This window comes from Lathyrus oleraceus, chromosome 2 (genome assembly GCF_024323335.1).
Source record: "Lathyrus oleraceus cultivar Zhongwan6 chromosome 2, CAAS_Psat_ZW6_1.0, whole genome shotgun sequence".
Lineage (NCBI taxonomy): Eukaryota > Viridiplantae > Streptophyta > Magnoliopsida > Fabales > Fabaceae > Lathyrus > Lathyrus oleraceus.
Window position 1 is genome coordinate 312,278,036 of NC_066580.1, and position 27,152 is coordinate 312,305,187.

Genomic DNA, 27,152 nt, shown 5'->3' on the forward strand with positions numbered 1-27,152 from the left:
GAGAACCGTCAAATGCTTTGATGATTATGCCACTATATCTCATAGGAGCTCCTTGGTATGACAGTCTTGACAAGGTTGAATTTGGAAGTACGTTCAATGAAGAACCAGTTTCAACCAACACATTCGACAAAGCATCCTCCTTACAGTTCATTGAAATATGTAGAGCCAAGTTGTGATTTCTACCCTACTCGAGGATTTCTTCATCACAAAAACTGAGGTTATTGCAGGAAGTGATGTTAGCCACAATATGATCAAACTGATCCACCGTAACATTGTGTTCCACATAAGCTTTCTCTAATACCGTCTGTAGTGCTTCTCTGTGTGCTTATAAATTCATTAGCAGAGACAACACTGAAATCTTAGAGGGAGTTTGGAGCAGCTGCTCCACCACATTAAACTCGCTCCTCTTGATTAATCTGAGTACCTCATCATCATCGCTAGGCTTCAAACTGCTGGATTCACCAGACTGACACTTTGGAGTGCTAATAGAATCTACTACAGGCACCTCAACCTTCTTATTAACAGATATATCCTCCACATTCCTAGGGAACACCGGCCCAAAGACACGACCATTACGAGTCACCTTAGTAACATCAGTTATACTCATAAAAGAACTGGTCGTAGGCAAAGGAACCTCTTGACCATTCTCTAACATGGTAGCATTGTACTGATATGGGACAGCCTTATCAGATGCATACGGGACGGGGGACCCTAACCGTATTACCAACGGTAATACTGATCTATTGTTGATACTGTTATTGTTGCTGCTATCATACTAGATCACCACTCTTTCTGAAGTTTTGAAAACAGGGACTATAACATTCACATCATTATCCACGTGACGGGACTGGAGAATCTGAATCATACCTTCATCCATCAACCTCTGGATATCTCTCTTCACAATCATACAACCTCTAGTATTGACACTGCAGATTGCACAACCATCATGGTCATGCTCACGATCGCTTACCAAGCAGATATCCTTGTGCATCCTCACCAAGGACCTTCTAATGAAGCGTACATCAAATACCTTAAATTCTCTAAGACAGTCGTCCACCATATTAACAGATGAATTTCCATGGGCAGGCAGTGGGTTAGCTTTGACGTTCGGCGCACGATCGTCAAAGGACACCATTCCACTCTTAACCAGCTTTTGGACTTCATACTTCAGGGGGTAGAAATTCTCAATATCATGACCGGGAGCTCCTTGGTGAAAAGCACAGCAAAGTTCTGGTTTATACCACCATGGAAGTGGCTCAGGAATTTGAGGTGGGTTTCTTGGTTGCAAAAGGTTCTTGAGAACCAACAATGGATACAGTTCAGCATATGTCATAGGAATTGGGTCGAAAGAGACCTTCTTCCTCTCAAAATTTTGTTGTTGTTGATGATTGTTGGTATTGTTGTTGTTGTAGGTGTTTGTTCGTTGTTGCGGCGGTTGTTGACGCTGTTGTTGAATTGGTGTTGATTGACTTTTTGAAAATACTGGAATGACAAATGATACTTGATGATGATTTTGGCGGGGTTGTTGACTTCTTCTTACATGAGGCCTCCTTTGCCTCCCAATAGATACTACATTGGTCTCGTTCTCTTTCTTCTTAGCAAAACTATTACCATACCTCTTGCTGGACGAAACTTCCTCTTTAGATAACCGTCCCTCTCGGACACCTTCCTCTAGTCTCATCCCCATGTTTACTATCTCCGTAAAATCGTTGGGGGCACTGGCAATCATTCGCTCATAGTAAAATGAGCTCAGTGTCTTGAGAAAGATCTTAGTCATCTCTTTTTCTTCCAAAGAAGGGGTAATCTGAGCGGCAAGTTCTCTCCATTGTTGAGCATACTCCTTGAACGTCTCTTTATCTTTCTGAGACAATGACCTCAACTGGTCTCTATCTGGCGCCATATCCATATTATACTTGTACTGCTTTACGAATGCTTCACCCAAATCATTGAACGTATGGATGCTTGCACTATCCAAACCCATGTACCACCTCAAAGTGGCACCAGTCAAACTGTCTTGAAAGTAATTAATCAATAACTGATCATTATCAGTTTGCATTAACATCTTTCTAGCATACATGACGAGATGACTGAGCGGACAAGTATTCCCCTTATACTTTTCAAAGTCAGGGACTTTGAACTTCATCGGGATTTTGACATTAGGAACCAAGCAAATCTCCGCAACACTCTTACCAAACAGATCTTTACCCCTCAAAGTTTTTAACTCCTTTCGCAGCTCAAGGAATTGGTCTTTCATTTCATCCATCTTCTCATACATATCAGGTCCCTCAGACGACTCAGAATGATAAATGGTGTCTTCTCCACGGGGTAGTGTATGCACAACTGGTGGTGGCACAAACATGACCGGGCTAGATGCCGACATAGAAGAAAAAGTAGGCGCGAAACCTTCAGGCACAAAATTGGGCGCCACTCCCCACGGGAATCCGACAGGCATGGCAGGCGCAAAGTGAGCAGCAGTTGCAGGAATGGTAGAGGTATCCATCTCTGAAATAAAAGTCCTCTAAGGAGAAGGAGTCGCAAGCGTTGGAGAAGATTGGCTCTGAGCAACTAACACTGACTCCATCATGGCAGTCAGGCGGGCGATCTCGTCCTTCAAATATTTGTTTTCTTGTTCTAGATGTTCCATAATTCTTGAGTGATTGGTGCGGGTATTGTATCGATAAGTCAGCTTGGCTGAAGCACAAAAGAAATACCAATAAGACATTTGGCGAAAGAGAAACCTGCTTATGCAAATGATGCATGAAATACAATGCTTGATTGTTTTTATTTTCTAAGGAACTTACTATATTATTTGCAAATATATAATAATAACGATTGCAACAATTTGATTGACCATAAAAATCTCTTTTATTTATATAATTGGAAGGATTACACTGAGTACAATTTCAGAAATCCGGAATACAAAATACAAGAGAAAAGGAGACTAGTCATCCTAAGGATCCCTAATAACAACATCAGAAGATCGGGCCGCAGGCGCGTACTTCCTTCGAATACGTCGGATCTCAGACTCAAAAGAAGTCTTCATCTGAGTATTCTCGAGGATAGGCTGATCAAGAATCTTCTTCCAAGCAATAGAAGGTTGAGGCATACTAGAGGAAGATGGACCCTCTGGTTCTCTCTGTCTCTTTGTTACTCGATCTGCAAGAAGCTCAATAAGTGCATCTTTGTCCTTAGACTCAAGCTGCGACTCCTCATGCTTTTTGCTCAAAGCATGGAAACATTCTTCCCACATGTCCTTCTCTTGCTTCATCTTGGTGAGCACGTCTTCTAACTCCTCTACATCTTGGTTAGGGAGAGTTAATGTCTCAACCACAACCATAGACATAGGTCTTTCACAAGCATAGGGCATCTTCAACTCCAAAGCTCTCTTCTTCACCCAAAGAGTGTAAGCTTCCAAATTGAAAGTCTGGTATCAGATATGAGATGTCGAAGGTAATGTCACGACACTAATATCTGAACAATATAAATAGGATAAAAGATAAAGAACAATAGTACAAGCGACACAAGCAATTGTTAACCCAGTTCGGTGCAAACTCACCTACTTCTGGGGGCTACCAAGCCAGGAAGGAAATCCACTAAACAAAATTAGTTCAAAGACTCTCAGTAAATAACTTCAAGTTACAGTCTTTTCACCTAATCTCTACCTGTGTGACTTCTATCTAAGAACTCTTAGATAAGAGACCCTACTCACTCCCCCTCAATCACAGCAGTGATGTAAAAACAAATATTATAAAGAAATAAGACACTCTTCAAGAACACATACTTGATCTTTCTTAAAAGCTTCAACCAACTAAACACAAATTCATGCTTCAAAGCTTAGAATGGACAAGTTACAACACAAAAGTTAGTCCAATTCAATCATCAATGGGATGAATGAATGGCTCATAATACACAAGCACACACAAGACTAAAACCCTTATTCTCTCTCACTATTTCGTTCGTTTTTCTTATGTGTTAAAACCAGGTTTTCCATGCCCTTTAAATAGAAGCTTTTGAATGGGCTTGGACATCATAAAACACTAAATCTATTTTCCTTTCATATATTTTTAACAGCTGATCATATTTTATTGGAAAATAAATCAATCTGGTTTTAATTACTTCTTGAATGGTGCGTTCAATCTCCACATCAATCACACACAAATTAGCATGAAAAGCGCAATCACAAAATACATAACATTCAGACTGAATGTTCTGTATACACATGTCTTGACATCGTGTCGGACATCTCAGCTAAATCCTGCACAACCATATTTAAACACCCTACAGGAAACTGATATCTCATGTCAAGACAATACTTGTGACAACTTGTGAAAACTCTAGGTTTTACCAAAATTGATGCCAACACATAGAACCAACTCAAATCTACACAATTGCGCGGACCAAACTCGGATCTTCCTTTCCTATGCACATTATGCCAAGCATGTACAATCTTATGCTTCAAATGTTGCGGATCTTTACCCTTTTGATATAAAAGACCTTCTAACAAAGTGTTATTAGGTTTGTCTCTCAAGCGGAACCCAAGTTGACGATGAGCCAAAGCAGGGTTGTAGTTGATTCCTCCTTGTGTACCAATGAGAGGCACATTAGAGAATTCACCACAACTATCAATAATCTCCAAACTACTCAATGAAGAATCGTACCAAACTATATCATCATTAGTGAGATACATAAGCCTCTGAGACCACCTTAGACATTGTTTGTTCTCCAAAAAAGTAGGCGTCTGAGGTAAGTGCGAAATAAACCACTTGTACAGAAGAGGAACGCAACAGAAATAGTTCCACCACCTTTAGAATTCCTCAAATGTAAAGAGAAGTACATATCTCCTAACAGAGTAGGCACAAGATTCCCAATCAAGAAAATTCTAATGGCGTTAACATCAACAAAACCGTCAATGTTAGGGAACAAAGTTAAACCATAGATGAGCAGTACAAAGATAACTTCAAAATCATCCACACTACCAGCTTGGGCAAATGCAGTAGCTTCCTTGATGAGGAATTCAGAAGTCAATCCAAATAATCCTCCTTTCTTCACCCAATGAGCCTCAATCTCAGACTTCTTTAGATGAAGAGCTTCAGCTATGATATGAGATATGGGAATCTCCTCCAATCCACTAAATGGCACTTTGCTAGAAATAGGTATTCCCAAGAGATGGGCATACTCCTCTAACATAGGCACAAGCTGATAATCAGGAAAAGTGAAGCAATGGTATAGAGGATCATAGAACTGAACCAACACGCTCAAGAGTCCTTCAACCACATCAGTAGACAAAATAGATAGAAGCTTCCCATGATGTTGCTTGAAGTCCAAGGGATCTAATACAAAATATGATAGCTTCCTTAACTCTTTCAAGTCTGGACATCTGAAACTGTACTTCTTAGTGTTCCTTCATCCATAATCCATGGTCTGAAAATATTTGCAAATAAGATCTTAGTTCCTTGAAATTATTTTTGGTGTGATGAATGTTATAATGCGTATGAATGCATGAATGCAACAATCACAAATAAGGAATCACACACAAGGCAACCAAACAAAGGTCAAGGGATGAATCAAGTCATTGTCAAGATCAATCATCCATTTTGGTGGATTATGGTTTTCACCTTATCAACACCCAAGTTCCATTGATATTGATAAGACTTGATTGGATCAACCAAGAATCAAGGGTTTGTTGTGAGTCACGAGCATGGAGTCTGGGTAAGAACCATCCCAAAGGAGTGAACTAAGGATAAAAACCTGTAGATCATGTTCTAAAAAGTTCTCAGAGTCTTAATCCCATCTATCGGATATCACAGGTTAGGATGACTAACTCATCAACCCATAATATTCTCAAGAGAAACTCGTTTGAGTGTAGTATCGCGTAATAACTGTTATCAAGTCTACACCTAAATAGTCTCCGCACTACGTCCTAAATAGGCCAATAGGGGTTAAATGTTCTACGGTCCTCAGCTTCTCGGACCCTAAATCAGCGAAAGTAATGCCTAACCACAAATAACTTGTGTGACATTCATAGCTCTAAAAGGGTCTCCACTGAGTAGACGGGTCTCAAGCCAACTTTTTAAGGACTACTCCACACAAGTCGAACATGACTATACCATCCTCCTATCTTAATTGCACTCAAGTTCGGGTTAGAACTTATCTCACCACTCAGAGATCACCAAGCACAATAAGCATATTATATCATACAAACAAATATACATACATCAAATATACAATTATATACACATAAAAAAGTAGGTTAAACCCACTGGAGACTACTCCCCGGCAGAGTCGCCACTTACTTTCTGTAGCGGTAAATTCATGATCGTCAAGCTATGGATAAGCTAGACGTCGATAAAATCAGAGTCTCCACGGTGCTTTTATTGTTTCCAAGGGAAAAGGGAAAAGTACGAAAAAAAACCCAAAAATAAGAAGTTTTCAAATTAAAACTAATAAAATGCTAGAGATTACAGGTAAGGGGTTGGTTACACAGAGGGAAGGTGTTCGCACCCAAAGTGTCCTAGGTACTCCTAGGGAGCCCTTTCTTGTGAGCATATGTGTTTTTGTACAAAATGATGTTTGCAAAAAATAGAGTGGATGGATGAGAAAAGAACTCATTAATTATATTTTTGTGTTTGACAAGATCTTCGGACTTGTGCCTACGTACCAACATAAAATTGAGGGATAAAAACCTCGTACTTTGTGGTATCAATTTCAAAGTGAGTGGATTAATTTTAACAAAAATTAAGTTTAACAAAGGCACAAGATGCCTAAAAATGGTTTGAATGAGTGTTAGTTCTTTTTGGCTTTTGAAATTTTAAGTCAAGTATAGTTAAGTTCATTTACAAGTTTGATTAATTTGGTGAAGAAATGAGGTATTCTTGGGTTGACTTCTGAGTTCCTCATTGGTAAAGCTACTATCTTTGCTCAAGCCGGTAGTATGGATGTTGTTGAAGCCATCTTTGTATTACTCATCTATGGTTTAGCCTTGTTCCCTAACATTGACGGTTTTGTTGATGTTAACGCCATTAAAATCTTCTTGATTGGGAATCCTGTTCCGAATATGTTGGGTGACATGTATTTCTCTTTGAATTTGAGGAATTCTAAAGGTGGTGGAACTATTGTGTGTTGTGTTCCTCTTCTGTACAAGTGGTTTATTTTGCACTTGCCTCAGACGCCTGCTTTTTTGGAGAACAAGCAATGTTTACGGTGGTCTCAGAGACTTATGTCTCTCACTAATGATGATATTGTTTGGTATGATTCTGCATTGAGTAGCTTGGACATTATTAACAGTTGTGGTGAATTCTCTAATGTGCCTCTCATTGGTACACAAAGAGGAATCAACTATAACCCTGGTTTGGCTCATCGTCAACTTGGGTTCCCCTGGAGAGATAAACCTAATAACACTCAGTTAGAAGGTTTATTTGATCAAGAGGGTAAAGATCCCCAACATTTGAAGCGGAGGATGATGCATGCTTGGCGTAATGTGCATAGGAAGGGAAGATCCGAGCTTGGTCCATGCAACTGTGTAGCTTTGGAAGCTTACACTATTTGGGTGAAGAAGAGAGCTTTAGAGATGAAAATGTTGTATGCTTGTGAAAGACCTATGTCTTTGGTTATGGCTAAGCCATCAACTCTCCCTAACCAATATATAGAGGAGTTGGAAGGCTCACTCACCAAGATGAAGCAAGAGAGAGATATGTGGAAAGAGAGGTTCCGTGCTTTTAGCCGAAAGCATGAAGAGTTGTAGCTTGAGTCGAAAGACAAGGATGCGCTTATTGTGATTCTTGAAGATCGAGTAGTGAAGAGATAGAGAGAGCCAGAGGGTCTATCTTCCTCTAGCATGCCTCAGCCTTCTAGTGCTTGGAAGAAGATTGTTGATCAGCTTTTCCTCAAGAAGGCTCATATGAAGACATCCTTTGAGTCTGAGATTTGACGCATCCGAAGGAAGTATGTGCCCATAGCCAGATCATTTGATGCAGTTTCTAGGGATCCTTAGGATGATAGTTTCCTTTTCTCTTATATTTGTATTTTTGTTTCTGAAATTGTACTTAGTGTAGTCCTTCCAAATTTAATGAATAAAAAGAGATTTTATGGTCAATCAAATTATTATTATGGTTATTATTTGAATATATATACTTGCAAATAGGACTTCATATGTTCCCTGAAATTAAAAAAATATCAAAAACATTTCATTTCACACATCATTTGCATAACATGTTTTCTTCCGCCAAATGTCTTATCAGTTCTTATTCTCTGCATCATCCAAGTTGACTCATCGTTATAATACTCGCACTAATCAACTGAAGAGAATGGAGCATCTAGAGCAAGAGAACCGAGAGACGAAGAACGAGATCGCCAGATTAACAACGCTTGTGTTGATTCCATTTCCCCTCCCTCTTCATCTCATTCCCTTTCTCTATTCATTCATACCATGGACCTATGATATCTCTATATCCTAAGGCTAGTTGATTGCAAAAATCAACATGAGTATGGATGAGATTAGGTCCACCACTTTGCATATTCTTTTTGTGTGTGGTATGTTTCATGAGCATAGTCCATTATATTATGTCTCTAACATGCATTAACACCAAAATTCTATTGCCCGACCTCAAATAGTTGTAACTTCTACATAAGTCCAATTACAATTGCTTAACATAGCGCTAAATTTTGACACAAAAGAAATAGCATTCTAATAAGTGAGATTGTAAGTCTCCCCTCTTTCATGGTATTATGTGGAAACTTGGCCTTTTTTCCTTCCTTTGGAAGATGTCTTGGTTCAAGGATCCATGTTTGTGACAAGTGGGTTGAATGTTCTCCAAATAATGACTTAAACAAAACAAAAGCAAAAGAAATACTAACTTATTATCAAATAACAACTAACATTTAATTTCAAGCCATTTACTTTTATGCACTTTAATTTTGAGCCTTTATTCATTTGCCATTATTCATACCATTCAATTTGTTTACTTCAATGTCATTTTCACTTTGCTCATTTGAGCCATAAATTTGTGATATATTGTGTTTGTATATACTTGTTTGTTTGTGTGGTCTTTTAACCTTAATGTACATAATAAGAACAAAAACCCTAAAAAACATTTGTGTGGACTGTTGGATTTGATCTGAGACAATGGACTTAGAATTAGGCAAGACTCCCCATGCAAAAGGACTTGGCCAATGTCAACTTTCCTGAAACCAAGTGCTTGTGAAGTGAACATTCATCTGATACAATATTGAAGATCCATTTGAGTTCATCTACAACATGATCCTATTGAAGTTGTTACTTTGAACCTGTGCCTATTGTCTATCTCTGACTTCATCTGGTGCATGGGAAATTTTGAAGAAGATCATGGAATTGCTAAGCTTGGATATGGCCATCTTTATTTTATGTCTTGCTTTCATCTTGCTATTTGTGTATTGATATTGCGTGATTCTAAAGTCCAAGGGAAATTTGGGTTTCTATATGACATTCTTGTCTATTGGATTGCAACCCATTGGTCAGATCTTTTCAACTCTTAACTTTTAAATTTGTGCTTAGGATTAGTTTCTCCATCTCTCCCCCATCTCTTTAATTTCAAATATCTTCCCCCTTTCAAAAATCTTCTTTGCTTGTGTTTGTTTTCTAAACTTAGACCATTTTTGCAAATTAGAAACTTTGGCCTTATGCCATTGCATTTTTAAACTCCTTTTCTTAATCAAACTTGTAAATGAACTTAACTATACTTGACTTAAAATTTCAAAAGCCAAAAAGAAATAACACTCATTCAAACCATTTTTAGGCCTCTTGTGCCTTTGTTAAACTTAATTTTTTTTAAAAGTAATCCACTAACTTTGAAATTGATACCACGAACTATGAGGTTTTGATCCCTCATTTTTATGTTGGTACATAGGCACAAGTCCGAAGGTCTTGTCAAACACAAAAATATAATTAATAAGTTCTTTTCTCATCTCTCCACTTTATTTATTGCAAACATCATTTTCTACAAAAACACATACGCATACAAGAAAGGGCTCCCTAGGAGTACCTAGGACACTTTGGGTGCTAACACCTCCCCTTTGTGTAACCAACCCCCTTACCTATAATTTTTGGCATTTTATTAGTTTTGATTTGAAAACTTCTTATTTTTGGGTTTTGTTCGTACTTTTCCCTTGGAAACAATAAACTCTGGTTTTATTGACGTCTAGCTTATCCATAGCTTGATGATCATGAATTTACCGCTACAGTGCCAGCAAGGAAATAACAAGACAGAGAGCTAACACGGCCGCCCATGTCAGCCGAAAACGCTAATTTTCTAGTTTTTGGGCTTTTTCACCGGGCTTGAGATGCAGGGGTGTTTTGGAGATTCCCACCTTCTGCCAAGGGATTTTCACTATATTAGAAGAGTTTCTACAAGAGAAAAGATGATCTTGGAAGGAGGCGGACACAGTATTGTCAGACAATCAAGGATTAAGAGATCAAGGAATTCGGAGAGCGAAAGGTTTTCATGAGCGAAAGCGATTGAAGATCCACGTCATCCAATTACTTGTAATGTGTATTTTTTATCTTGAATTTGTTTTGAACAATATGAGTGGCTAAAAACCCCAATGGTAGGGGGTGTCCCTGATTTAGAATTGTAATGACTATGAGTTTACAATTGCATTTATAATATTGTTTTTACGGTAATCTTTTGATGTGCTTAATGCTTTCTCTTTCGGACCAATCGAGATTGTTGTGTGGTTATCGATTAGGTTGGACCGCCATTGGTAAGGTTTTCATTAGATTACTCTGCAGTAGATATCACCTAGGATTAGGGATACCCTATATGAATCAGAGCATTCTTGATATAATAAAGCTTAACTTCACCCTAATTGCCTATGGACATAGAAATTAGGGTAGAATGATTAAAGGTTTTCTCAACAAGGACTTAGGAGAAAATTCCCTTGAGAACTAGTGGTAATTGATATTTGTTGATGCAATAGTGACTCAGAGTTGTTACATGGATAAATCATACACCTTCCCTGACATTGTTCCTCATACCTTGCAAACCCTTATTTATTACTATTATTTTCATTTGCCTTTATTATTATAATTTTGAATTAAAAAACCCCGATTATAATTTTTGTTTAATTGAACAATGAATTGAACTCAATATTAACTTGTAGTCCTTGAGATCGACATTCAGGGAATTTCCCATTTATTACTATAACAGGCAAAATAGTACACTTGCTATATTTCCGATCAGTTTCCCCTTCCTTTTAGAGAAACTACCCCCGTACTTTTTGCTCGCAGATGCTTCATCTTTGGATAACCGTCCCTCTTGGACACCTTCTTCTAATCTCATCCCCATGTTCAGCATTTCGGTGAAGTCATTAGGAGCACTAGCAATCATGCGTTCATAGTAAAATGAACTCAGCATCTTCAAAAAGATCTTGGTCATTCCCTTCTCCTCAAAGGGTGGGATAATTTGAGCAGCAAGCTCCCTCCATCTTTGGGCGTACTCCTTGAATGTCTCTTTCTCCTTCTGATACATTTGTAAGACCCCAATTTTTTCCCTAAGATCCCTCATGGCATCATAGCATTGCATTGCATTAGCCTCAAGGATCTTTGAGCATCTTGGCTTCCTTTCCCTTTGGGTGGGACCTCCTTGTGAGTGTTTTGAGATCACCAGGCATTGCTTGCATTATATATCATTGCTTTTCTTGTTTTAATCACTAACCAAAAGCACAAAAATATGTCACTAACATTTGTTTTGCAGTTTAAGCAATCATCAGGTCAAGCAATTCAAGAGCATCCTTTGTACAAGAGCTGATGGTATTTTCCTTGAGATGAGACCACATGATATTATGTTGAGCTTATATGAGCTAGGGTTCATTTTGAAGCAAATTCCCCAAGTGGTAAAGGCTCAAGTTCATCAAGCATTCTCAAGGTCATCTAAGGACCAAATAATCAACTGTGCAGTCAACTGAGGGCTTTGAGGTAGGGGAAGTGATTTGAAACATCCCATTCATGTTCAAACAAGGCCTATTCATCATGTCAAACATCTACCTTGAAGATTTTGAAGTCATGGCATAAGTTTCCAAAAATGGAAAGTGACCTGTAATTCAAAGTTTCCAAAAATGGCAAGTTTTTGGTTCACATTCAACTTGACTTTTTAACATCAAAGAAGCTTCAAATAAATTTTTGGTGAACATGAAAGTTGAAGATCTTTCTCTCCCCTTTTCAAAACGTCCTATATCATGTCCATCTGATGACTGGTTAAGAAGTTATGGCCAAATGATCACAAAGTGTGCATGGAAGTTCAACATGGCATAACTTTTGATTCAAAACTCCAAATTGGTCCACTCTTTTTGCAAAATGCTCCATGTGACCAATACTTTCCAAATGAATCATTACCTTTCATGAAAGAAGCTCATATGATCACTTGTTCACACATGTGCATTTTGGAGGGAATTTTGATAATTCAAATTTGGTTGATCATGCAAGCCAAATACCAATTCCATGATGATTGTTGAATGATTTTAAGTGAAAACAAGGCTCAACATGGCACTGTTCACGTGTGGCATGTACATGCTAAGCACACTTGCCATTTTTGCAATTCACCTCATATCTCTCTAATCTCAATTAACCAAAGCCTAATCCTGATTTCAGTGTGATTAATGAGTGATGTATAAGCTAAACCATAACTCTTTTGGGAAGGGAGAAACATTTGAGATCTGAAAATTCACATTCCCTCCATTTTTTCTCTCTCTTTGAATCTCTCTATTCTTCACACAAACCTTCAGGTTTTTTGCACATTCATGATCCTGGAAGAATTCTGAGCAAGATCCAACCACTGGTTTGAACAATTGAGCAAGAATTCGAGCTACACAAGTACATTCACATGTTGATGGAACTTGAAAATTGAGCTAGATCCAAGTGCTTTCAACCATTACTTCTTGCATCAAGCTTCTAGTCAAGCATAGAGGAGTAGATCTGGAGAGTTTGGAAGCTTGAGAACACGAATTCAACAAGCTTCATCTCAAGTAGGTTGAAAATTTATCTTCTCTTTTTGCCAATTTCTTGCTATGATTGTGTAGATCTTGTTATGCTGAGCCTGCTGATAGGTTTAGATCTTGATTTGGCTGATCATTGATCATGATATGTGAATTTAAAGTTTTGATGATGAACATGTTTTTGCTTGATCCGTAGAATCCATGAGGTTTTAGGTTGTTTTAATGTGATATTCGTGATCTACGTTGCAAGAGCTTTCGATCCATATAAAATTTGCTCGATACTGGAAAATTTCGCATGAATCTCCGCCGGAGACGGCCGGAGAAGACGACCGGAAACACTGTTCTGGCGTCTGGTTATGTTGCCTAGGGTTTTGTCCAGGTGGCGTCCACGATTGCACCTGTTGTCTGAACCATTGGTCTGGATGCGTTTGACCTTGCTTGTGTGTCGTGTTGAATGCTGATGTAGCATGCCAACGCATTAAGTGAAACGATGCGTTTCACTTATGCTGAGTTGTTGCTGACTGTGCTGCATGTGTGTGTATTCCATTGGTTATCGTTTGTTTGACTGTGCCATGTATTCTTTGACTTGCTGATGTATGCGCCATGTATATTAATGAAACGCTGCGTTTCATGAGCGCTTCTAACCCTTCCACCCTTCCATGCGTGTGTTCGATACCTGGCGTGTGCATTTTCTGAATTTAACTTGAATTCTCATTTCCATGCGTGTGTTCGATTCCTGGCTCATGCATCTTCTGAATTTTATTCAAATTTCATTTTCCCTCCATTATTTCATATTATTTCATTTTATTTCTTCAAATTTGAAAAATCATTAAAAATAGTAGAATGCTTCAATTTGATCCCAATTTTTTTTCACATTCTTGTTTTGATCTCTAGTTTTCTATAGCATTTATTTCATGAATTGTTTGTTTCTGGATTTTTATTTTGGATATTTTTTTATTGAACCTTATGTCAATTTGATATGTCATGATAAATGCTTTGTGAAATGCTCATCTTTCATCCAATTGATTTGAAATTTGGTGTGCTTGATCCTCACATGTGATATGATTTTTGAGTTTTGGTTTGGAAATTTTATCATATGATATCACTGTTTTGGACACATGAAGATATGTTGTGACAATTTGTGTCACATTTTGGGCCTTGCATTTGTGCATTTTTGTTTACCTATCATCTGAATTCTTTTGGATCTAATTTTTTGCACATTGTTTGTTCATGACATGTTGAGTTCACATAAAAATTTTCATAGCCATTGGATGCATTTCTGTTTTGATTTGGATTTTCTAACTTGGATGTCCATTTTGTGCACCTTTGTTTGCCTTTGCTTTACATTGATCATTTGAGCTACTTGCCTTGTGAATTTATCTTGGTCCTTTTGAGGACATTTTATTAATTGTTTGAACTTGCATTATGCAAAAGATTGAGTTCTGTTTTCATCATTTGATTTGGTTTTGAACTTAGTCTTTGTACTAGTGTTTTGTACATGAACTAATTGTGCTTTGTGTTTCAGGTTTGGACATTTAGCATCGATGATTGACTTGCTTCTCACTTTGTGAGATGCAAATGCTTTTGAGTACCAACTCTTGTTGTTTTGTAGGGTTCTAATTGATGCTCATGAGTTCTCTTGAGTGCTTGAGCATTGTTCATTGAGTTGTGAATATTGGAAAGTTCCATTGTTTGTCTGTTGGTTTTCTGAATACAATATTAACTATTTGGATTTTGTACAGGTACATTAGTTGCTAGCTTTTAGCTCTTTGCTTGAGCTTTGGATTGTGGTTGATACACCACTTAGGTAGCTACTCTCTTACTCCATGTAGTCTGGATGTCCTGTCACCTTTTTGGCATGCATTTGGCTGAAGTCCTCCTTAAGAGGCTCTATTTGTGATTGTTTACATTTGTGCCAAAGACCTCCAAATGAGGCATGTTACTTGATAAGTCCTCCTAAGTGAAGAGGCAATTGACAGATATAAGGGATTAGCAATCAATCCCCTGTTATTCAGTGAGTCTTTCATTATGCTCGCAATACGTGCTGATGCTTTTGAATAAACACCCAAGATATTTGTCCAGTGTCTGTCAAGTGGAATAGGATCCCACATTCTGGATCCCCACGATTTCTTTGTCATAAGCTCACCCAGGCCAGGTTAAGAGCATGAGGTCTCATCCTCATTTCCCTATTTGATCAGCTTCACCCTAACTCTCAATATTAGTGGTTAAGAGCTACAAACTACCTTGTACAGTTTGGCTTGTTTGTCGAGGTTGATATGACCCCTCTTGACTAAAGCCCACCCCTTGGTTTGAAGCCTCTTGTTTGTATATAGTATGTGATGCATTGTTTGCTTGATTGCTTTGCATATGTTTGCTTTTGATGTTTGTTTCGAGGAGTTAGATATAAGTCCATCTATTGGCATTCTGTTTCCTGTTTGTTTCGAGGAGTTAGATATAAGTCCATCTATTGCCATTCTGTTTCCTGTTTGTCTTGAGGAGTTAGATATAAGTCCATCTATTGGCATTCTGTTTCCCGTTTTGTTGTTAGAAGTTGGATGTAAGTCCATTGATTGGCATTATGTTTCCTCTTTCTGTGGTTCTTTTCTGAGATTTGCTAATTGTTTATACCTTGTGTTGCCTTATTCCAAAGGATGGGACTTACTTGGATCATCCATATGATCTCAAGAGAGCAACCCTACTTGCATTCCCCACATCTTGCATGCTTAACCTTGATCCTTTTTCATCCCTAACCCAAACCAAAAACTTTTGTGCAAACATTCTCACTTGTTTTCAACATTAGAAACCTAACCCTTAGGATTTTGATTTTCAAACTTTCTTTTCATAACACTCATTGTGAATTGAATCTTTAAGTCAACCTTGACCATTTTGTACATACTTCTAATTGGTTAATGCAACCCACTCAAATGTGCTTCTTGTGTGATTTCAATGATCACTTCTTAATCAAATGTTTCACAGCCTTTTTCTATTAGGTTTGAGTTATCTTTGCGGTAGATGTAATACTCACCTTTGTCCTTAGTGATCGGACAATAAGTCTTCCATGCTTATTATAGGGCTAACCCATCACTAGCATGTCAAAGCTATCCTCACATGGTGGACTTGTGGTTTTTCAAGTCGAGTTTTCTCCCTTTGATAACAAAAGACCTTAAGGCTTTTGGACCAATCAATCCACTCACTTGTTTTGAAATCTTTTACCCGAACTACGGGGTTTTGATCCTTATCTTTCATGAGAGGGTACGTAGGCAATGGGTTTATCCATCCAAACACAAAATGTAAATAAACTTGTATATTCTTTTCTCATCTCTTCAATCATGTTTGCACAAAATAAATTTCATAAACAATAACCTTTGCAACAATGTGTGAAAAGGGCTCCCTAGGAGTACCTAGGATGCATTGGGTGCCTAACACCTTCCCTTTGCATAACTAACCCCCTTACCTAGATCTCTGACCTTCTTTTACTAGTTTTCTTTATAAAACTTTATAGGTTTTTGTTCGCTTTCTAACCATTCCTTTGGATAAATAGAAGTGCGGTGGCGACTCGACTTTGTATGATTTACCTTGGATTTAGTTAATATCTCGAATGGTAACGAATACACCGCTACAACATTGATCTCAACTGATCCCGATCTTGAGCCATATCAACATTATACTTATATTGCTTGACGAAAGCTTCGCCAAAATCATTAAAAGTACGAACATTAGCATTGTCCAAGCCCATATAACAACGCAGTTCATCACCGGTTAGACTGTCCTGGAAGTAATGGATGAGTAGCTGATCATTGTCGGTCTGAGTAGACATCTTGCGAGCATACATGACAAGATGACTCAGAGGGCAAATATTCCCTTTATACTTCTCAAAGTCCGGGACTTTGAGTTTGTCTGGGATCTTGACATTAGGCACTAGACATAACTCATCGGCACTTTTACCAAACAAGTTTGTCCTCTTAAGGTCTTCAATTCCTTTCGCAGCTCAAGAAATTGGTCTTTAATCTTGTCCATCTTCTCATAAGCATCGGGGCCTTCAGCAGGCTCGGAGTGATAGATGGTTTCCTCAACATGAGGGAGAGCGTGCACAACAAGAGTAGGTACAAACTGAAGGAGAACGGCGATCCAAAATGCAACGAAAATTAAAATTTTCTCCTTTAGAGATCCTTACGAATGGGCATGATCAGTGATAGAAAGGTTACCTCTTGTGATGATTGAAACCCTTGATGCAGATCTCTTATGACGATTGAAACCTTTGATGCAGATCTACGGAGCGATCACGAACGTTGAACGATGACAACGTCTCTACTGAGTCCACACGAACAGATTCCTTCAATCTCAGTGCTAGCTGCTATGAATGAAGGCTTTGAGTGAGTGAGTGTGTGTGTGTGTGTGTGTGTGTGTGAGAGAGAGAGAGAGAGAAAACGAAAATAATGCAACCGCAATGAATGCTTCTGCACAAGGGTTCTATTTATAGAACCACTTGTGTGGGCTTCAAGCTAAAAAGCCCACTTAAGTGTATTTGGCCCATATCTTATAATATGCCCAAAATCACTTAAGCGCGTGGTACCTTACCATATTTCGTATTCTACTTAAGTACACCGTACCTTATGATGATCTACAATTCACTTATGGGGCCCCGTATCTTACGGTGTTCCTTAGTTACTCTATCTCTCATCAACCCGTCCTTTGTGTGTGACCCTGTAGGTTTTCGTGGCATTGACAATTATATTAAATCACGCATTTAACATAATAAACAGTGAGCGGTATCTAGCAACAGATCACTACTACCCAAGACACGAAAATGTCATGTGATCTGACAAATCCTTCTGTGATAATACTTATGTGCATAATTACCCTTTTGCCCTTATGTCTATATTGAACACAAGGCATAGACCGTGTCATCCTTGTCTAGTTCAATATTGGGCCCATAGACATTTATCCTGTTATGCAGGATGGGAAAATTCCATCTAGGTCACTCATGTCCCTCAGCATGCTTCGTGGAGTACCCATCAACTGTCTTTATGGTTATCCAGTTACGGACAACGTTTCATCAACAATAAAGCACTCGACTCTACATCTAGGGTCCATAGTGGTTTCAGGTTGAAGGGTGGTATACACCATTATAACCATGAGAATAACTTATGACGCTTTGCATAACTTTCTATATAGTATTCTCATAGCGGGTCAATCCAGTATAAATATTACTCTTAATATTCATACCTATGTTTAAGACTTGATAACTCCTTATCCATGATCCATGAGATATGATCATCAGTATATATACATAATAGTCTTAATGCTTTAATGTTATCCCACTTCACAATAAAGCTCGACTACGGATACTTTAAGAATAGTGTCCTTATGTTTAATGTGATCTCATGATCAAGTCACACTTGATACATTAAACGGACTAGCTATTCTAGGGACTTCATTAAACAAACGTAATAAAGAAAAAGCCTTTTATTATTAATAAATAATTCGATACAAGTACCAAAAGTATTGGCCTCTAGGGCTTACACCAACAATCTCCCACTAGCACTAGAGCCAATCAGGCATACCCCTAATGCCCATATATCTAGTATGACCATCATGCTTCTGCTGCGCAAGAGGCTTTGTCAGTGGGTCAGCAATATTGTCAAGTGTATGTACTCTGCATATTTTCACATCTCGTCTATCTATTATCTCTCGAATGAGATGATAACACCTAAGTATGTGTTTGGATCGTTGGTGAGATCTAGGCTCCTTAGCTTATGCGATAGCACCATTGTTATCACAATAGAGACCAATGGGATCCACAATGCTAGGAACTATGCCAAGTTCACTAATGAACTTTTTGATCCAAACAACTTCCTTTGCTGCACTTGAGGCAGCAATATACTCGGCCTCGATTGTAGAATCAGCAACTGTATCTTGCTTTGAACTTTTCCAGCTCACAGCGCCACCGTTTAAGCAAAACACATAACCTGATTGTGATCTAAAGTCATCCTTATCTGTCTGGAAGCTAGCATCGGTGTATCCAATTACAGCCAGCTTTTCCTGACCTCTATATATCAAGAATGAGTCCTTAGTCCTTCATAGAAAAGCATTTCCCCAACCAAGACTTTACTTGTTGTAGGGTAGGGATATCGTTTCCAATGAGTAATATGTCATCTACATATAATACCAGGAAAACGATCATGCTCCCACTAACCTTCTTGTAGACACAAGGCTCATCTTCATTCTTGATGAATCCATATTATTTTACTCTTTCATCAAAACGAAGATTCCAGCTTCTGGAAGCTTGCTTCAATCCATAGATTGATCTTTGTAACCTACATATCTTTTGGGCTTTCTTCTGGTATGTCAAATCCTTCAGGCTGTGTCATGTACACATCCTCAAGAAGATTCCCATTAAGGAAAGCAGTTTTAACATCCATCTGCCATATTTCATAATCATGATATGCAGCGATAGCAAGTAAAATCCGAACAGATTTAAGCATTGCAACTGGTGAAAAGGTTTCATCATAGTCAACCCCGTGAATTTGTTTATATCCTTATGCAACCAGTCTTGCCTTATAGGTATGTACCTTACCATCCATGTCAGTATTCTTCTTGAAGACCCACTTGCATCCTATAGGATTAACTCCTACAGGAGGCTCTACCAAGGTCCAAACTTGGTTTGTGTACATGGAATCCATTTCAGAATTCATGGCTTCTAGCCACTTCTCAGACTCGGGACCAGTTATGGCCTCTTGGTAGGTCACATGCTCATCTTGATCCATGAGTAATACATCACCTTAATCAGTTATGAGATATCCTTATCTCTCAGGTAGGTGACGGATCCTGCCTGACCTACGTTGGTCTTGTTCTACTTGAGCAGGTTGCTCTTCCACAACTACTTGTGTTTCCTGCTCTAATTCCTCCATAGGTGTATCAATACTTTGTGATTCATTAATTTCTTCAAGCTCTACTTTCCTCCCACCGATTCCTTTGGAAATAAAATCCTTTTCTAGGAAAACTCCAGTTAGAGCGACAAGCACTTTGCCCTCAGAAGGATTGTAGAAGTAATACCCTCTTGTTTCTTTAGGATACCTCACAAATAAGCATTTGTCAGATTTGGGCTCAAGCTTAGTTGAAACTTGTCGTTTCACATAAACTTCGCAACCCCAAATCTTCATGTAAGACATATGTGGTTTCTTACCACTCCATATCTTATATGGTGTCTTCTCAACCTTTTTGGATGGAACACGGTTAAGTGTGTAAGCTGTTGTCAATCGTGCATGTCCCCAAAAGGAGTTTGGAAGATCGGCGTGACTCATCATGGATCAGACCATGTCCAACAGGGTTCGATTTCTTCTCTCAGATACACCATTCCATTGGGGTGTTCCAGGAGGAGTAAGTTGGGATAGGATCCCACACTCTTTCAGATGGTCATCAAACTCTAGGCTTAAATACTCACCTCCTCGATCTGATCGAAGAGTTTTAATATTCTTACCTAGTTGGTTTTAACTCGTTAGGTTTCACCCTTTTAGTATTAATGTTATAAATAGGCATTTCGAGATCAAGGACATATAGTCCATTGCTCATTTATGCAGTAGCATAGAATATATCATTCAAATTAATTGAGCAACAATTGTTCTTTATTATAAATGAAAAACCAAACTTGTCCAAACAAGAAATGGAAATAATATTCCTGCTAATTGTAGGTACATAATAACAGTTCTCTAACTGAATTATTAAACCACTAGGTAAATTCAATACATAAGATCCTACGGCTAAAGCAACAATCTTTGCTCCATTGCCACCTCGTTGGTCAACTTCACCTTTTGCCAAATCTCTACTCCTTTTCAGCCCCTGCACATTTGTACAAATGTGAGAACCGCATCCAGTATCTAATACCCATGATGCAGAAGTAGATAAATTTATTTTAATAACAAAAATACCTGAAGTTGAATTCTCTACTCCATTCTTCGTATCTTCCAGGTACTTTGGGCAGTTTCTCTTCCAGTGTCCGGTCTTACCGCAATGGAAGCAGGTGCCTACCTTTGCTATGCCTCCACTAGGCTTCAAAGCAGCAATAGTGGGTCTGGGTTTGGTAACTTCCTTGCCTTTCCCTTTATCACCCTGCTTGGTGGGCCTTTTGTTTTGTCTCTTTCCATTTTCGATCATCATAATGGACTTCCCTTTTGTCTTCAGATTCTGCTCAGCAGTTCTTAACATAGCTAGCAGTTCAGGAAGAGATTTGTCCATATCATTCATATTGAAATTTAGGACAAATTGACTGAATTCATTTGGCGACGATTGCAAGATCACATCAGTCGCAAGTTCCTTTCTGAGGGGAAAACCCAACCTTTCAAGGTTTTACACGTACCCAATCATCTTGTGCACATGGGGACCTACAGGGGCTCCCTCAGCTAACTTGCCTTGAAAAAGGGATTTTGAAACTTCAAACCTTTCATGCCTTGCTTGCTCTTGATAAAGCATCTTCAGGTGTTCGATCATATCGAACGCTGCCATGTTCTCATGTTGCTTTTGCAATTCTGAGTTCATGGTAGCTAGCATGAGACAAGCAGTTTTATTGGCATCATCGACATGCTTCTTATAAGCATCTCTTTCTGCCTTAGGTGCAGAACTAGGAGGTTCCTCTTCAGGAACAGGTTTCTCCAAGACATACAGCTTTCTATCATGTTTGAGGACAATCCTCAGATTTCGGTGCCAATCCAAAAAAATTGTCCCAGACAATTTTTCCTTGTAAAGGATTGATCGCAAGATGCTGTTAGAGGTGTTTGTTGTCATGGTAATCTACATAAGAATTAATGTAAATATAAGTATCATTAACATATTTAATTAGGCCTTTAATTAAATATGCTCCCACTATTTTACTCAAAACAAATGACCCTTATCATTTGATTCGGAAAATCCCGTTGGAAGATTTTCTAGTGGGTCGAGATCCATATTTCACTTTGTTCTAAGTCCGCGTAGGCGGATTACACAAAACTAGGTTATTTAGGTAGGAACTCTTTCCGATTGTATCTCATACAACTCTCGAAAATTTCAGTTGGGTGAATAACTCCTTATTCCAATCCATCATATGGATCATTCCCAACTCTTGCTTCTAAACATATATAATCTTATTATAATTTGTTTAGTTAAGTTTGACCCATTGTTTTAGCAGTTGGATATTACAATTATCCCATCGCACCTTACTAATATAGAACATGCACCTCGCGTAGGGGAAACCTACATTATTTGATACTAGTCTTGATGAGTGCTAAAACTTGGAAAGCATAAACTTAATATTTAATTTGAGGGAATTGCAATTATTCTGATCTCGCCGACTTATTTATCATATAAATCGTCTCTCACATGCATCAACATACATACATAATAAAACAGTTATGGCCCCTAACGCAATTGTTCTCCCAAGCCAATGAGAAAACCTAAGTTAACCTAATAACGATCTAAGCTTCTCCAAGCAAGATCTTCAAGGTTGTCCTCCTTTGATCTTCAAGGTTGTCCTCCTTTGATATTGAATTCTTCTCTTTCTTCAAAACATTACATTACATAAAAGAAACTCGTTTTACATACGAGGGATTGAGATGAGAAAAGAAGTTACATTTAGTGTTTGAATGAACGAAACAGAAACAGTATATCATATATACCGTACTTTGCATTAGGATTACTTATATCATATATAAGTTGATCGGTCTCAATTGCGTAACCTATGGACGATCGACGTATCGCTGCTTCACCATACTAATGTCGGTTCCGAAGCATAGTCAACATCAATCATCCAACTCGTACACACATGATGCCAAATTTAATTATGCATTTATTCTTTGATTCATTTTGTCTTTTAATCATATTAATACAGAAAATAAACAGCTATCCGATTCATGGTTTCGTAAGTGGCTCTGATACCACTGAAGGAGAACGGCGATCCAAAACGCAGCAGAAATTAAAATTTTCTCCTTTAGAGATCCTTACGAATGGGCATGATCAGTGATAGAAAGGTTACCTCTTGTGACGATTGAAACCCTTGATGCAGATCTCTTGTGACGATTGAAACCTTTGATGCAGATCTACCGAGCGATCACGAACGTTGAACGATGACAACGTCTCTACTCAGTCCACACGAACGGATTCCTTCAATCTCAGTGCTAGCTGCTATGAATGAAGGCTTTGAGTAAGTGAGTGAGAGAGAGAGAGAGAGAGAGAGAGAGAACAAAAATAATACAACCGCAATGAATGCTTCTGCACAAGGGTTCTATTTATAGAACCACTTGTGTGGGCTTCAAGCTAAAAAACCCACTTAAGTGTATTTGGCCCATATCTTATAATATGCCCAAAATCACTTAAGCGCATGGTACCTTACCATATTTCGTATTCTACTTAAGTACACCGTACCTTCCGATGTTCTACAATTCACTTAAGGGCACCGTATCTTACGGTGTTCCTTAGTTACTCTATCTCTCATCAACCCGTCTTTTGTGTGTGACCCTGTAGGTTTTCACGGCATTGGAAATTATATTAAATCACGCATTTAACATAATAAATAGTGAGCGGTATCTAGCAACACATCACTGCTACCCAAGACACGAAAATGTCATGTGATCTGACAAATCCTTCTGTGATAATACTTATGTGCATAATTACCCTTTTGCCTTTATGTCTATATTTAAAACAAGGCATAGACCGTGTCATCCTTGTCCAGTTCAATATTGGGCCCATAGACATTTATCATGTTATGCAGGATGGGCAAATTCCATCTAGGTCACTCATGTCCCTCAGCATGCTTCGTGGAGTACCCATCAATTGTCTTTATGGTTATCCAGTTACGGACAACGTTTGATCAGCAATAAAGCACTCGACTCTACATCTAGGGTCCATAGTGGTTTCAGGTCAAAGGGTGGTATACACCATTATCACCATGAGAATAAGTTATGACACTTTGCATAACTTTCTATATAGTATTCTCATAGCGGGTAAATCCAGTGCAAATATTACTCTTAATATTCATACCTATGTTTAAGACTTGATAACTCCTTATCCATGATCCATGAGATGTGATCATCAGTCTATATACATAATAGTCTTAATGCTTTAATGTTATCCCACTTCACAATAAAGCTCGACTACGGATACTTGAAGAATAGTGTCCTTATGTTTAATGTGATCTCATGATCAAGTCACACTTGATACATTAAACAGACTAGCTACTCTAGGGACTTTATTAAACAAACGTAATAAAGAAAAAGACTTTTATTATTAATAAATAATTCGATACAAGTACCAAAAGTATTGGCCTCTAGGGCTTACACCAACACAAACAAGATCGGGCTAGATGTCGACATAATAGCAAACGTTGGAGCATAACCCTCGGGTACAAAGTTGGGTGACATTCCCCACGGGAACCCAGCAGGCATGGCATGCATAGACTGGCTAGCAGCGACAACAGGCACAAACATTGAGGCGATATGTGAAATAACAGTCCTTTGAGGATGAGGAGTTGTAGGAGGCAGAGATGGTTGATTCTGAGTAGCAATCACAAACTCCGCCAAAGCAGTGAGTCTGGCAATCTCGTCCTTAAGATCTTTGTTCTCTTGTTCAAGATGCTCAATTCTTCTCTTGCGATTAATGTGAGTGTAGTGGTGATGAGTCAGCTTGACTGATACACAGAAGAAGAACCCATAAGACATCTGGCTGAAGAAAACCTGGTTATGCAAATGATGCATGAAATGCAATGTTTTTTATTTTAATTTTCAAGGAACATATAAGGTCATATTTGCAAATATTTCAATTAATAAGAATAATCAATAATAATAACAATTTTGACCATAAAATCTCTTTTTATTCATAAAATTTGGAAGGATTATACTGAGTACAATTTCAGAAACCAAAAATACAAATACAAGAGAAAAGGAAAACATCATCCTAAGGATCCCTATCAACTGAATCAGTTGAACTGGCCAAGGGAGTGTACTTTCTTCAGATGCGTCTGCTCTCTAACTCAAAGGTTGTTTGCATCTGAGCTTTCTCGAGGACGAGTCGATCAACAATCTTCTTCCAAGCATTGGAAGGTTGAGGAATGCTAGAGGAAAATAAATCCTTGGGCTCTCTCTGTCTCTTCACTGCACGCTCTTCAAGAACCTCAATAAGTGCATCTTTGTCTGTCGACTCAAGTTGCAACTCTACATGCTCTCGGTTCAAAGCACGGAACCGCTCTTCCTACAAGTCTCTCTCTTGCTTCATCTGGGAGAGTGCGTCTTCCAAATCCTCTACATCTTGGTTGGGGAATTTTGATGGCTCAACCATAACCATAAACATAGGTCTTTCGCAGGCGTATTCCATCTTAAGCTCCAAAGATCTCTTCTTCACCCAAATAGTGTAAGCTTCAAAAGATACACAATTGCACGAACTAAGCTCGGATCTTCCTTTTTTATGCACATTGTGCCAAACATGCACCGTTCAATTCTTAAAATGTTGGGGATCTTTATTCTTGATAGAATAGACCCTCTAACTGAATGTTATTAGCTTTATCTCTCAAGGGGAACCCAAGTTGACGAAGAGCCAATACAGGGTTGTAGTTGATTCCCCCTTGTGTACCAATAAGAGGCACATTAGAGAACTCACCATAACTATCAATAATTTATATGCCATCAAAAGCAGAATCGTACCAAACAATATCATCATTAGTGAGAGACATGAGTCTCTGAGACCACCGTAGACATTGTCGATTCTCCAAGAAAACTGGTGTCTGAGGCAAGTGCAAAATAAACCACTTGTACAGAAGAGGAACACAACACACAATAGTTCCACCACCCTTAGAAATCCTTAAATTTAAAGAGAAATACGTGTCAACCAACAAAGTCGGAACAATATTTCCAATCAAGAAAATTCTAATGGCGTTAACATCAATGAAGTTGTCAATGCTAGGGAACAATGCTAAACCATATATGAGCAAGACAAAGATGGCTTCAAAAGCATCCATACTACCAGCTTGAGAAAAAGCAGTAGCTTTACCAATGAGAAACTCATAAGTCAACCCTTTAATCCCTCCTTTCATGATCAAATTAGCATCAATCTCAGATTGCTTCAAATGAAAAGCTTTGACTATGACTTGAGATCTGGGAATCTCCTCTAATCAACTGAAGGGAACCTGGTCAAATACGGGCATACCCAAGAGACGGGCATACTCTTCCAACATGGGCATGAGCTGATAATCTGGAAAAGTGAAGCACCGATAAAGAGGATCATAGAATTGGACCAAGACACTCAAGAGTCCTTCCACAACCTCGGCAGACAATACAGACAGAAGTTTCCCATGACGTTGCTTAAAATTCAAGGGATCTAATACAAAGGATGACAACTTCCTTAACTCCTTCAAATCAAGACATCTGAAACTATACTTTTTAGTGTTCCTTCATCCATAATCCATGGTCTGAAAATTATTTATAAATAAGACCTTAGTTCCTTGAAAGTTTATCATTGCGATGAATGTTATGATGCACATGAATGCATGAATGCAACAATCACACACAAGGCAAACACAAACAAAGATCACGGTATGGATCAAGTCATCATCAAGATCAATCATCCATTTTGGTGGATTACGGTTTTCACCTTATCAACACCCAAGATCCATTGATTTTGATAAGACCGATCGGATCAACCGAGAACCAAAGGGTTTTTTATGAGTCATGAGCATGGAGTTGGGTTAAGGACCATCCCAAAGGAGTGTATTAAGGATAAAAACCTGTAGAGCATGTTTTAAAAATTTCCCAGAGTCGTGATCCCATCTATCAGATATTATAGGTTTAGATGACTGACTCATCAACCCATAGTATTCTCAAGAGAAACTCGTCTGAGTGTAGTATCGCATAACAGCTGTTATCAAGTCTACACTTGAACAGTCTCCACACTACGTCCTAAATAGGCTAAGTTGGATATGTTCTACGGTCCTCAACTTCTCGGACTCCCAGGTCGAAAAAAGTAATGTCTATCCACGACTTACTCGTGTGACATTAGTAATTCTAATGAGGGTCTCCACTGAGTAGATGGGTCTCAAGCCAAATCGTTAAAGACTACTCCACACGAGTCGAACATGACTATACCATCCTCCTATCTTAATTGCACTCGAGTTCGGGTTAGAACTTACCTCACCACTCAGAGATCACCAAGCACAACAGACCAAGTATCACACA